Here is an 11,299-nt window from a genome sequence, read left to right on the forward strand (position 1 = left end):
CATATTTTCCAATCGATGACCATAATCCTCCGCCCCGGTTCCAGACCTCCTCCTACCACTCACTTACTTTCAATAAACCTCTTAAACTGACTGCTGCCTCTGTGTAAGTTGTCTCAGGGTCAACCATGGATAACATAAGCATGACGCACATGCGCTATAAAACCGATAACATTTGTAGAAAAACAATTTTAGCGACTTGTTTTAGAAACATTAAATCCCTCCTTCAAGGGATTTAGGTAAAAAAAAATACCGTGCTTGAACTAATTTTAGAGAAGGGGAAAAATAGGTGTCCCCATCCTGGCTCGGTACTGGGTCGGTCGGGCTTAATTTGAGAACCACCCTTTGGTGAAACTGAAGCTGTAAAACCGATGCGCTAGGTCTCTATCAAACATCTTCAGACCTAACATTTTGTCCATTCTTTGCAAAATTGTTCAAGCTCAGTAAGAAGCACGAAAGCCATGTGTGAATGTCAATGTTCAAGTCTTACCACAAAATCCTCTTTTGATTTCAGTCTTGACTTTGAATAGGCCATTGTAACACATTATGCTTTGATCTAAACTACTGACTTGCAGCTCCGGCTGCATGTTTAGGGTTGTTTTCCTGCTTGAATTGTGAACATTTTGCAGCCTCTGTCCGGCTTTGTTTTTTCTCCAGGGCAGCTGCCCAGTTTTATTCTTCCTGCTGCAGAAAAGTGACCCCTAGAGTACGACGCTGCCACCACTGTGCTTCATTGTGAGAATGATATGTACAATCTCAGTTTAGTCACAACTCATTGGGTTTTGCATGTAGGCATTTTTTATTCTCTTACAATGGATTCTTCCTTTTCACCTCATGATCTTTGCAGCTCCTCCAGAGCTAACACGGGTATTTTGGTTGTTTGCTTGGTATGCTTTGACACAATATCCTCTTCTTCTGCATTCCGGCAGTTTAGGTAATTGTTATTCCAATGATAGGTTTGAAGTTAAGCCATACTGTTTCCATTTTAGGATGGTGGACAGAAACCTGTCCATCTCTGTGAGATTATTAGAATATTCATTTAAAACCTACTTTCTCTGCAACATCATGGTGTATTCTTGGGCGTTGTGATGCCGTTTGTTCAGTAAGTTTAGAACTGTATGCTTACTAAGTGCTCATTTATTTGAGAGAGGGTAGATCTCTGCAAAACACCCATTATGTATACACTTAAGTCTGAAACAGACTGCCTCTATCTTGAGACATAAACAATAATAACAAAAACACATTTTCATGCACTTTGCAAAAAAACATGTGCTTTGAATGTATTTGCTTAATCAAGTATCATCATCCAGAAACTCAGCAGCAACTTTGATATCAGAAGATGAGTGACAGGTCAAACAGAATGAGGTTATTTAAAACGTACATTAAATTCTCACCGAGATGTTTCAGTCTGAGCAAAATGATCAACAGGCGCACTCTGACATTTTGTTTTGTGGTGAAACGCTCAGGAAGTTGCAGCTCACTCTCTCAGCTGAGCTGCTGCAGGAGCCCCTGCGCCTCTCCCCATCCCTTCCATCCATCATGTGAAAATGAGTTCACATGCATCACTGCTAACATAATGTTCTTTAGAGGCTGAGAGAAAAGGCTCACCTAACATGCACGGATGGCACAATAAAGAAGAACCAACTGACATTAATGAAAATGTATACCATTAAAAACTAGCTGAAGAAATAGCTGAGAGGAAGATGGAGCATTATTTATTGATAGTCACTGACTAAGTGACTGGCTGTTGATGGTATGGGCTATTTTCATCGTGTCTCTGTGCATTCATTGTTCTTTGTTTTCACGATACGATAGCTTACGGAAAGATGAGGTGTTGCAGTCACATTAATTTGTGTATTTATTTTTAGCTGTGTTTTTATTGAGGATGGTTTAGAAAACAAATTAGATTAACAGAACATTTATTCTGGCATATTCATGTGAAAACAATCTCCAAAAGAAGAGAATATTTCCTCATGCAAATGTTTTAGCAAACATATTTTTCAAAGTGCCATTTTGATGGTGGACAACACAACCCACTGTTACAGACATATTTACACATACTCTGTTTTAGTTATTTTATGCGTGAGCCATAATGCAGAAGCATGAACAAACTAAAAACAGTCCATCAGCTATTAGAACAATCAGTGGCAGAAACAAATCAGAATGAACTTCCCCTAAAGTTAATCTCAACATCATTTCAGTTAGGTTAAGGTAGAGTTTACTTTCTTTTCAGCCAGTCAGTGTGGGCTGTCTTTGGGGATCACTGTTTAGTTGGTTGAGTTTTAGCCAACCTATCCTATAATACAGCCGTTGAATATTTGGCCTTTTTCTTTTTTTTTTTTTTTTTTACAACTTTTTCATACAGTTCCTCAAAAAAGCCCATATCATTTGGTGTTAGATATTTTCTATTGAACAACATCTGATCTAATCTAATATTGTCTTGGTGTTAATAAATGCTTCCCTTAATGCTGAGTTTAATTGTGACTGTCAAAAATAAACATTAAAGGCAATGAAAAGCTAATACAATAATTAAAGTGGAAAGTATATTAGTGACCTTCAGCTCTAGGCAAGGGAAGGAAAGAAAAGGCAAGGCAAGTATATTTATATGGCACTTTTCAGTACCAGGATTCTTCAAATTGCTCCATTTTTTATTTTCATGATGGATTTGGTTTTTGCAGAACCTGAAGCAGCACTTTAAAGCCAAACACAGGGCTTGTTTGTGTTCTGATAATAATTGTTGGTCTTTTTAGATGAAGTCTTGCACATCTGATGGATCCAGCTATTTACTTTTAGAGAGAAATGTGCTTTTAATGTAGCTCTTACAAATAACCACTTTACTCTTGGTAAACTAATATTTGACATGCTAACAAAATAATAGTTTATTATCCTTCGGACTGGACTCTAGCTTATAAAACTGACTTTGCAGCATGATGTATAGCAACAACTGATTCTATCAATTTTTGACGTCTGTCCTCTTTGGCACTGTGCTAAAAATAAACCTGAAAACTCCAGACTAGAAAGCATTTAAAGATTGCTACGCTTACTGATAATTGACCAATAAACTGTATTTGACTTGCACTACCTGTCAGTTGCACCATGTAGAAACAGTGAGGATTTACTTTTTTCACGGTGTATCATAACGTACATGCTCAAATAAGATGGTGATAGGCTAGTTATCAGAATATTATTAAACACAGAGAAATGGTGCAAAAGGTCATTGAGAAGTTGAGAAGTTACTGTATATCCGTTATACATAATGCTGTGTCACAAATGTATGAACCGGTTCAGTCTTTGAATAAACAGTTTTCCCTAAAATGTCCAGACGGAACCCAATTGCCAGTATCGATCACACAATTCATGAAATCAACACAAGGCAGTGGTCAAGTTGAGATCGAAAGTTAAACAGTTCACGGAGTCAATAAAGACTGAATAAGTTTTTAGAAGGCTTTGATGTACAAGTTCCTTTATGTGTAGGGGAACCGGCTGCAGTGCCTCCTACTGCACAGTAGGGTCAAACCAAGCGGACTCAAGAGGAGTCATTTTTAAGGGACTTCTAACATTAGGGGCTTCAGCTCAGACCCATCAATCCTCCTCTTCTCTCAAAAGGAGCCTTTTACAGTCTTTATTTATGTATATTTTCCCACTGTTTATCCCTTGCACGCAGCGCACCAATGGAAAAAAAAAAAACACACCCACCTCACCGCCTCAACCCAGTTTCATTAAGAATAAATTATGCAGGTACCAGACAGTCCGTTCCTGAATAGTGTTTTTTTTTCTACAGTCACTTAGGAACCAGTTAGACGCAGAGCTTCAAAACATGCGCCTATACTCATAGCATCTGGGATTATGATACATGAATAAAAGCACTATTTCCTATAGGCTTCGGCCTTTAAGACTACTTGTGGGTTGAAAGTAAAGCAGAAAGTAATCATTCTGTTTCTGTCCACAAGCAAAACATCTGGTCGGAGAACAACTTCAAACTCAACCTTCGGCATGCGTAATCACGCAGTAGAGCGCCCTGCGCAATGGAGAAGATATGAGGTCTGGTCTGTTGGCGGAGACTGAGATGAAAAACCTGCCGTTGAGAAAGGTGACGAAAAAAGTTAGAAAATTGAACGGTCTAGCAGTGCATGGAGCAGGGAAGGAGGAAAAAAACAGCAGCTGGATCATGCGTAAAGACGCAGCGTGAACCCATGCGTGCTTCAAGTGTCGCGGCTAAGAAAAAAGTTGCACCATAGGGAGGCTTGATGAAACTCAGCAACAGTCACAAATTAGGCTATGGACCTACATTAATAAACAAACCCACAGAGTAAAGATGATGAGGTGTTTTCATTCCTTGGATGTGACTCTGATAATTTATATTGTGCCTTTTATAATCAACTAAAATATTTTCTTAATAAAGTCAGGGGGAAAAATATTGTGTTTTGTTTTTGAAGAACTCATGTCTGTAAAACAATCATATTTCTCCCTTTTAAAAACTATCAATATTCTCAACATTATTTATATAGCACATTAAAATAAAACTCTGTTGCCCTGAGTGCTTTATACACTCTAAAAACTAGTAATTCAAAACCGAATGAAAAGTTAAAGCCCATAAATACAATGAAATGTACAATAAAATGCAAATACACAAAAACAAACACTAAAAGCGTCAAAAGCTAACGTTTCAAACTGTGTTAAAAGAAAAGATGTGTTTTAAGAGAAAATTTTAAAACAGAAAGTGAGGCGGCCTCCCTGATTTGTAAAGCTACTTCATTCCAGAGTTTTTGTGCAACAAGATGAAAGTGCCGTTACCTCTGTACCCTCTTTGTTTTTTGATTGACTAATAAAAACTTAATGCCAACGTGAGCAAATGAGAGGGAGAATGCATATTAAGCAGGTCTGACACATACTGGAAAGCCAGCATGCCAGTATTTTATTTTAAAATAAATACAATTATTTTAAAATCAATCAGAATGTGAACCAGTAGCCAATGAATTGCTGCTAAAACTGGAGCAATGTGTTTTTCTGGTAGCAGGTAAAAGAAGAGCAGCAGCATTTTATACAAGCTGCTAGAGTGTTGTTGAGCCCAGAGTAAAGTAAAGAGCAGTAATCTATGCAAGTTGTAATTAAAGCATAGATTAAAATCTTTGGTCGGATGTCTCAGTTTGAAAAAGCTGGACCGGATCAAAGTTGAGATTATTCTCAAGTCTTACACTCAGGTCTGTAGAAGTACGTGACAGATACTGGTCCAGCTCAACACTGATGTTAGAAACATCAACGGGCCCACACAACATAAACTCAGTCTTTTCAATGCTCTGGTGTAAGAGGTTTGTTGACATTCATGATTTCAGCAATGCATTCAGCAAGTTCATTTGCAGAGCAACTATTTTCCTTTCTAGTGTCATAGAAGTCTGACTGTCGTCTGCATAAAATGGAAGGGTAAACCGTGTTTACTTATTATTGACCCCAATGGGATGGGGTAAAGACAGAAGAGGAAGGGGCCAAGAATGGAGCCTTGAGACACTCCACATGAGTGGGACTCTTTAATAAAAAAAGCAGTTTCCCATTCTTAAATAATAATAAAAAAAATCATGCAGTTTGGTGTGTACTGGCTGTCTGAGGGATGATGACTTTGACAGGCTGCCACGGTTTATTGGAATGATCCAGAAGGTCCTCTGCCGTGCTTGCAGCTCTAAGATATATTACAGGTTTTCAAATGGTGTAATGCCCACCTGCAGTAATAGTAATAGTAATAGTAATAGTAATAGTAATAGTAATAATAAACCAGTCACACACATGCCCTCCCAAACAATGGACACCACCATGATTTTCAAACTCTCAAATCCCACAAAGATATTTCACACTTAATCTGAGAACAGTAGACAAGGTGAAAAATGTATGAAAAGAATATTTTCAGACACAAAAAATTACTGTGTTACACTTGCATTTGTTTTAATGAGATGACATCAGATTTCCCAAATGGTTGTTTTTTATTGCCCTAATTGTTCGGGTGAAGGTTGTGTATTCTTTATTAAAACAACATGTTGCGTTATAACAAGTTGTATAGAGTAAATCTTTACATGTAAAAGTGCAGAATAGTTATCTATATTAAATGCTGAAGCATAAAACCCAATTGTGTGCACTGATACATATCTTTTGAGCCTCAGTATTTGTTTTATGTCTCATATTTACTCCAGTGAGAGGAATCTACTGTCCTGACTGCCCTGTCTTTACCCTACCTCTTTTCTTCCTCCTCCGTCTTCCTTTCTCCTCTTCCCCCTTAGTTTGTAACCTGAATACAGTAGCACAGTGGACCAATCGATCACAGGGAGTCCTCTTTTTTCCATCCTGGCAATTTTCCTCCGAGGAAAGGAGGAATAATGTGAGCTAACAGTGTGGAAAATCAATGCTCCACTGGCATAGAATAACTTGGAGTCTGGCTAGCAGAGAACTGGGTTCCATGAAGCCAGTTTGGGTGATAAAGCCACCCCACGTCCAGTCTCTCATCCTGCACAATATGCAGCAGCCCCTGCAGAGCTAAACTCACTGTCAAGAGAAGGTTAACAGATTTATTCCTGAAATCCTGTGGATTTAAAAGGTGTACCCTCATGCCATCAGTCCTCGATTGCATAATAGCACACGAGTGGGAGTCTGTGTGCTTCTTTGTGCTAATATCACTGTTGACTAGACTTGAAGTATGTATATTTTCTTACATCGTCCTGCTACTGTCTTTGCTCCACATAACGTGGATATTGCATTTTATGTATGTATGACGTTTCATCAATTTATAATTGCACTATATTTTTTTCCTTTCTGATATGTTCATTCTTGTCTGCTTTACAACCTAACTTTAAATCAGCTTTTTTATTACTTAATATTACATATTACTTAAGCTAGTGTATAATTCTGGTGTATTCTGTCTACATGTTATTGCCACTGCCAAGCCCATATTTCCCCATTGTGAGGAAGGTATTTCTATTCTATATTCATGGGAAAGCGACACTGTTTAGATGAGCTAAATGTTTTCTGGACATGAAACATAGAAAACAGTAAAAAGAATATAAAGAATATAGATAAATTAGATAAAAGATAAATATGCAAAGAGAGAGAGATTTTAGAGTAATACACGGAGCTATGGTCAAAGACAATTAATACTTCTGTACTTATTGATTGTATGGGTGTACATGGGCACAAAAAGAGCTATGCTTAGCACAAAAATTAAGAGAATTTGTTTTTGGTTTATTGTTTCTTCAGTGTAACAGTGCTTTTTGGCAACAGTTTTTATACTGTTAGAAAGTCTGTTTGTTTTGCTCCATCTGCAAGGAAAATTGCATTTATGGGTCAAGCAGCAGAGGGCAGTATGTGGGTTTTGCCCATGGAAAACTTGTCAATTCTTCTCTGCCAATGCAAACCAGCTTATTCTGTAATTGTTCATTGTTCGGTGTGGTTATTGCATTGGATCACAGAAATTTGAAGAAAAGCGACATATTGGAAATATAATTCATTTAACAAACAAATGGCTCAGTTATGTCTAAGCCTACTCCAGCCTGGCAACTCTTCTTCATGCTGGTCACCAGCTTAGGTACACACTACTGTGGGGTGGCATTCCCTTCTTCAAACAGCATTTGTCACAAGTTAGTTAAAGAGGTTGCCCTCATCAATCTAGACATGAGCATCACGCTCGAGTTGACTCCACAAGTATTACTGCATGTGGGATTGAGGTCAAAACCACAAATAAAACAGGCCATTCCATTCTGTGTAGGCCCTCATTTTGGAAGTAGTGTCTGATAAAACCTTTTTTATAGCAATAGGTTTTGTACCAGATGGTGAAGATATGATATTGCCACTGAATAAAGAATCGTATAACATTATATCTTAATTTATGTTGCTTGTAGTGATGACACGGCTTGTTTTGCCCCCTGAGGAAAAACATTTGTGGCAGTCTATTTTAGAATTCATTTTAAATGTTACAATTGGTTTATTTGTGTCGTCATGGACTAACTCCTCAATATCTGACAGATGTTTTAAACATAACCATCAGTCTCTTGGCTGTTATTTTGATTGACACTCACCTCATTCTCCCAGCCTGTCAGTAAAGATGGGCCGTGTGCTCTGTGAGATGTTTGAGTGTTTTTGTTTTTTTATTTTATATCCTAACCCAACTATAAACCTCTCCATAACTTTATCCCTTGCCTCTCTGTATTCTTGTATTGAAGGATATCAGAGTAAAGAGGACTGAGAACAGATGTATGCCACACTTTTCAGATTTTTACTGGAAAATGAATTTGAAGACCATGCATCTTTTTCCCCTATAAAAATATGAATCACTGTGTTGGTCTATCACATATATTTAAGTTCAAAATGTATTTTAATTCATATCCCTGCTAGATTTGACCAGAACATTTCTTCTTACTGAAAGTAATATTAACGTTTTGGAGTGACCCCAGCAGAGTCCTAGCTTGAATCTGATTAAGATTAGGGTGATGGCAAAGATGCCTTTAAACTCAAGAGCCTTGAAGCTCATCACCAAAAATAAATGGTCAAAATGGCAATCTTCTGAAAGATACATGTCTCCCTTTCTGTAAGAAACAGATCTTTTTGGTTAAATGAAAATAATTGTAAATCAGCCAGGGCCCTGAATAATTTTATATTTCACTTGTAGGATGACAAAATGTGAAAAAAGTTCCAGGGGAAAAAATGTTTTGCAAGAGACTGCATAGCTTAAAGCAAAGTGTTAAACCAAGCCAGTGCTTTCAATAAAATAGCACATTAAATAAAGTGACACTACAGCAAAAAACACAAACAGCTGAATTTAAACTGTGCAGAGTGACACATAGACACAGTCCTGCTTCTTGCAGTATGGCGATGCAAAGTTTCGTCTCATGCAGTATTGTTTCAGTCTCTGACAAAAGGTTTCAGAATCAACAAGAAACGGTTTGAAAACCTGTCATCTTTCAGTACGGTTCTGTCTCAGGTACAACCGCAAACTGTGCTTCTCTTCAAACATGTATTGGCCCTTTCAGCAGCACGTAATCCATTTTTCTCATACTGACCCAGGTCAGCTCCGACCCGCTGATACTGGTTTTCTATATTTCAATGCAAAAAACTCAAATAGATATGAATAATAACTTATTCGTAATTTAACTTCCCTGTGCATTCCGGGGCTCAAGCATATATATATATATTTTCCCAGTACAAAATTATCAACCAAGCTGTCGGTCTCTTCATTAAGAACTGCATGTCGTAACAAAAGAGGGATCCGCTAGGGAGACACCAGTCACATCTTGTCTTGCCAATTACACTTTGCATGATTCCTCCCCGAAATTAGGCTGAGCCAAGCTGGAAAATGATTCCTGGCATGTCGTGGGCTCTAATTATCCGTTGAAAAAAAGAGAAATATCATTGATGCTGTGTTCTTAATCCATCCGATGACAGAGAACATACAAAGAGCCCTGACAGCTTTTTGGCATGTGGGACAAAATGTAAGCAGAGCAGCATGTTAGGGTGAGTTGTTTAAACACAAATCTTGATATTAAAGGTTCTTTGAGGCTAATGTTGTCTTTAAGTTTTTCTTTTCCTGATTTGATTATATGACTGATAAGTGATACAAAAAAGACATCTGAGAAACGGAGAGACTCTTCATGATCTGTACTGACAAACAAATAGCCTTTTAATGCAGGAAGTTCTCAATTGTCCTCTTGTAATTGAAGAGCTGAACTTGAATCATAAGAACACACTCAGTGTGAATGCAGGAAAAACACAGCCTCTCAAACCCAGAATGGAAGGAGAAAATATCAGCCATCCAATTTTCAAGCATCTCTTATGGAGCGAGGGACAAACAGATCTCCGGAGCACATCTCTGAAACACTCCACAAACACACATCACCAACAAGATAAATATTATTTCAAAAAGAAAACTTTTAGATATGTCGTGCATCTGCAAATTTGACTTTATAGGGGTAGCAGAGAAATAACATTACCATAAGCTTGGTGCAATGCATGCATAATAGATTGTTGTTTTCACTCTGCATATGGTAGGAGCTGGATTCGCTTCAAAGTGCACCAAATTTGCATGATTCGATGTGAGGGATTCTGGGATTAGTGAACACCCCCCCTCCCCACTACCCTCCTTACACCCCCCTCTTTTACTCAGCTATAGAAAGGTATCACATTCCCACAGATGGTGGGTTACATTGTCAGAATGATGTTGTTTACAACTCAAAAGAGTAAGCATGGGCAAACTAGGAGAAAAAGACGGAGCGAGATTTCTTTCAAGATTTTTTCTGATATGTACTTTAAAATAAAATGTTACATTATTAGCCTGACAACGACTATAGGTAGAGATTAAAAGTATTCTTTCTAAGTTTTGATCCACATGATTATGTAAAAGCCCATGCTCGTGCCAGCGGCCAGCATCAGCAGACGACACATACAGTCGCTTGATTCTGACAGTCTTCACCCGTGTCTTCAGTCACTTGAATATGACAGAAAGAAAGGAAACAGCCTGTTTGACTGGAGCCCCAGAGGCTGCTCCTGAACAACGTCTGGCAAACAAGAACAAAGTGATTCACAAACTATCAGCAGCCCTCAGAGCTGTTGTATTTATGAAAACAACAAAGAGTCCTTCCTACCTTTTTTCACCACTTGTTGTCTTGTCACTGTGTGATTTTTCACACCGCATATTCCTAACTAACATGAACCAAGGGCACATGCAGTGTGGGTGGGGGGGGCGGGGGGGGGCGGCGTTGGGTTTCAGGTTAAAATGTACTTTTATGCAAATCACATTCCAATCAATGATGAGCTGTCTTTTTTCCCCTCTCTCTGGATAACCTGATTATAATTTACATCAGGATGTCCATCTGTTAGATGAACACCCACGCATGCCATCATGCATATAGAATGGATAAAACGGCTGCATGGGTTTGTTCTTTCTCTCACAAAGACTGTTAGAGAACGCTACCAATAAGAATGTTGTGTTTATCCCAGTCTCCTGCAGTTTTACCATCTATTACTATTCATCTGTGACGCTTTGGCCCAGACTGGATAGACTTGCACTGTGATGACATGGGGTTACGGTAGCAGCCTCAGACAATTTAGTCACACTTTAACAAGGAGACATTCAGGTCCTGATGGAATAGAAGCAAGGTTCAGGTGTAGTAGGTTTGGATGCGCTTGAATTCATGAGAGTGAATTCAAATGTTAAAATGAGATTAAGTTGATTTTGTTTAAAAAGTCTGAATGTAAAAATGTGGTAGCTATCAAAGATTTATTGGCAACTCTAAAAAGGTTATGCAGAGAATGGCTATTGTACTTATCTCAA

This window comes from Fundulus heteroclitus, chromosome 1 (genome assembly GCF_011125445.2).
Source record: "Fundulus heteroclitus isolate FHET01 chromosome 1, MU-UCD_Fhet_4.1, whole genome shotgun sequence".
Classification (NCBI taxonomy): Eukaryota; Metazoa; Chordata; class Actinopteri; order Cyprinodontiformes; family Fundulidae; genus Fundulus; species Fundulus heteroclitus.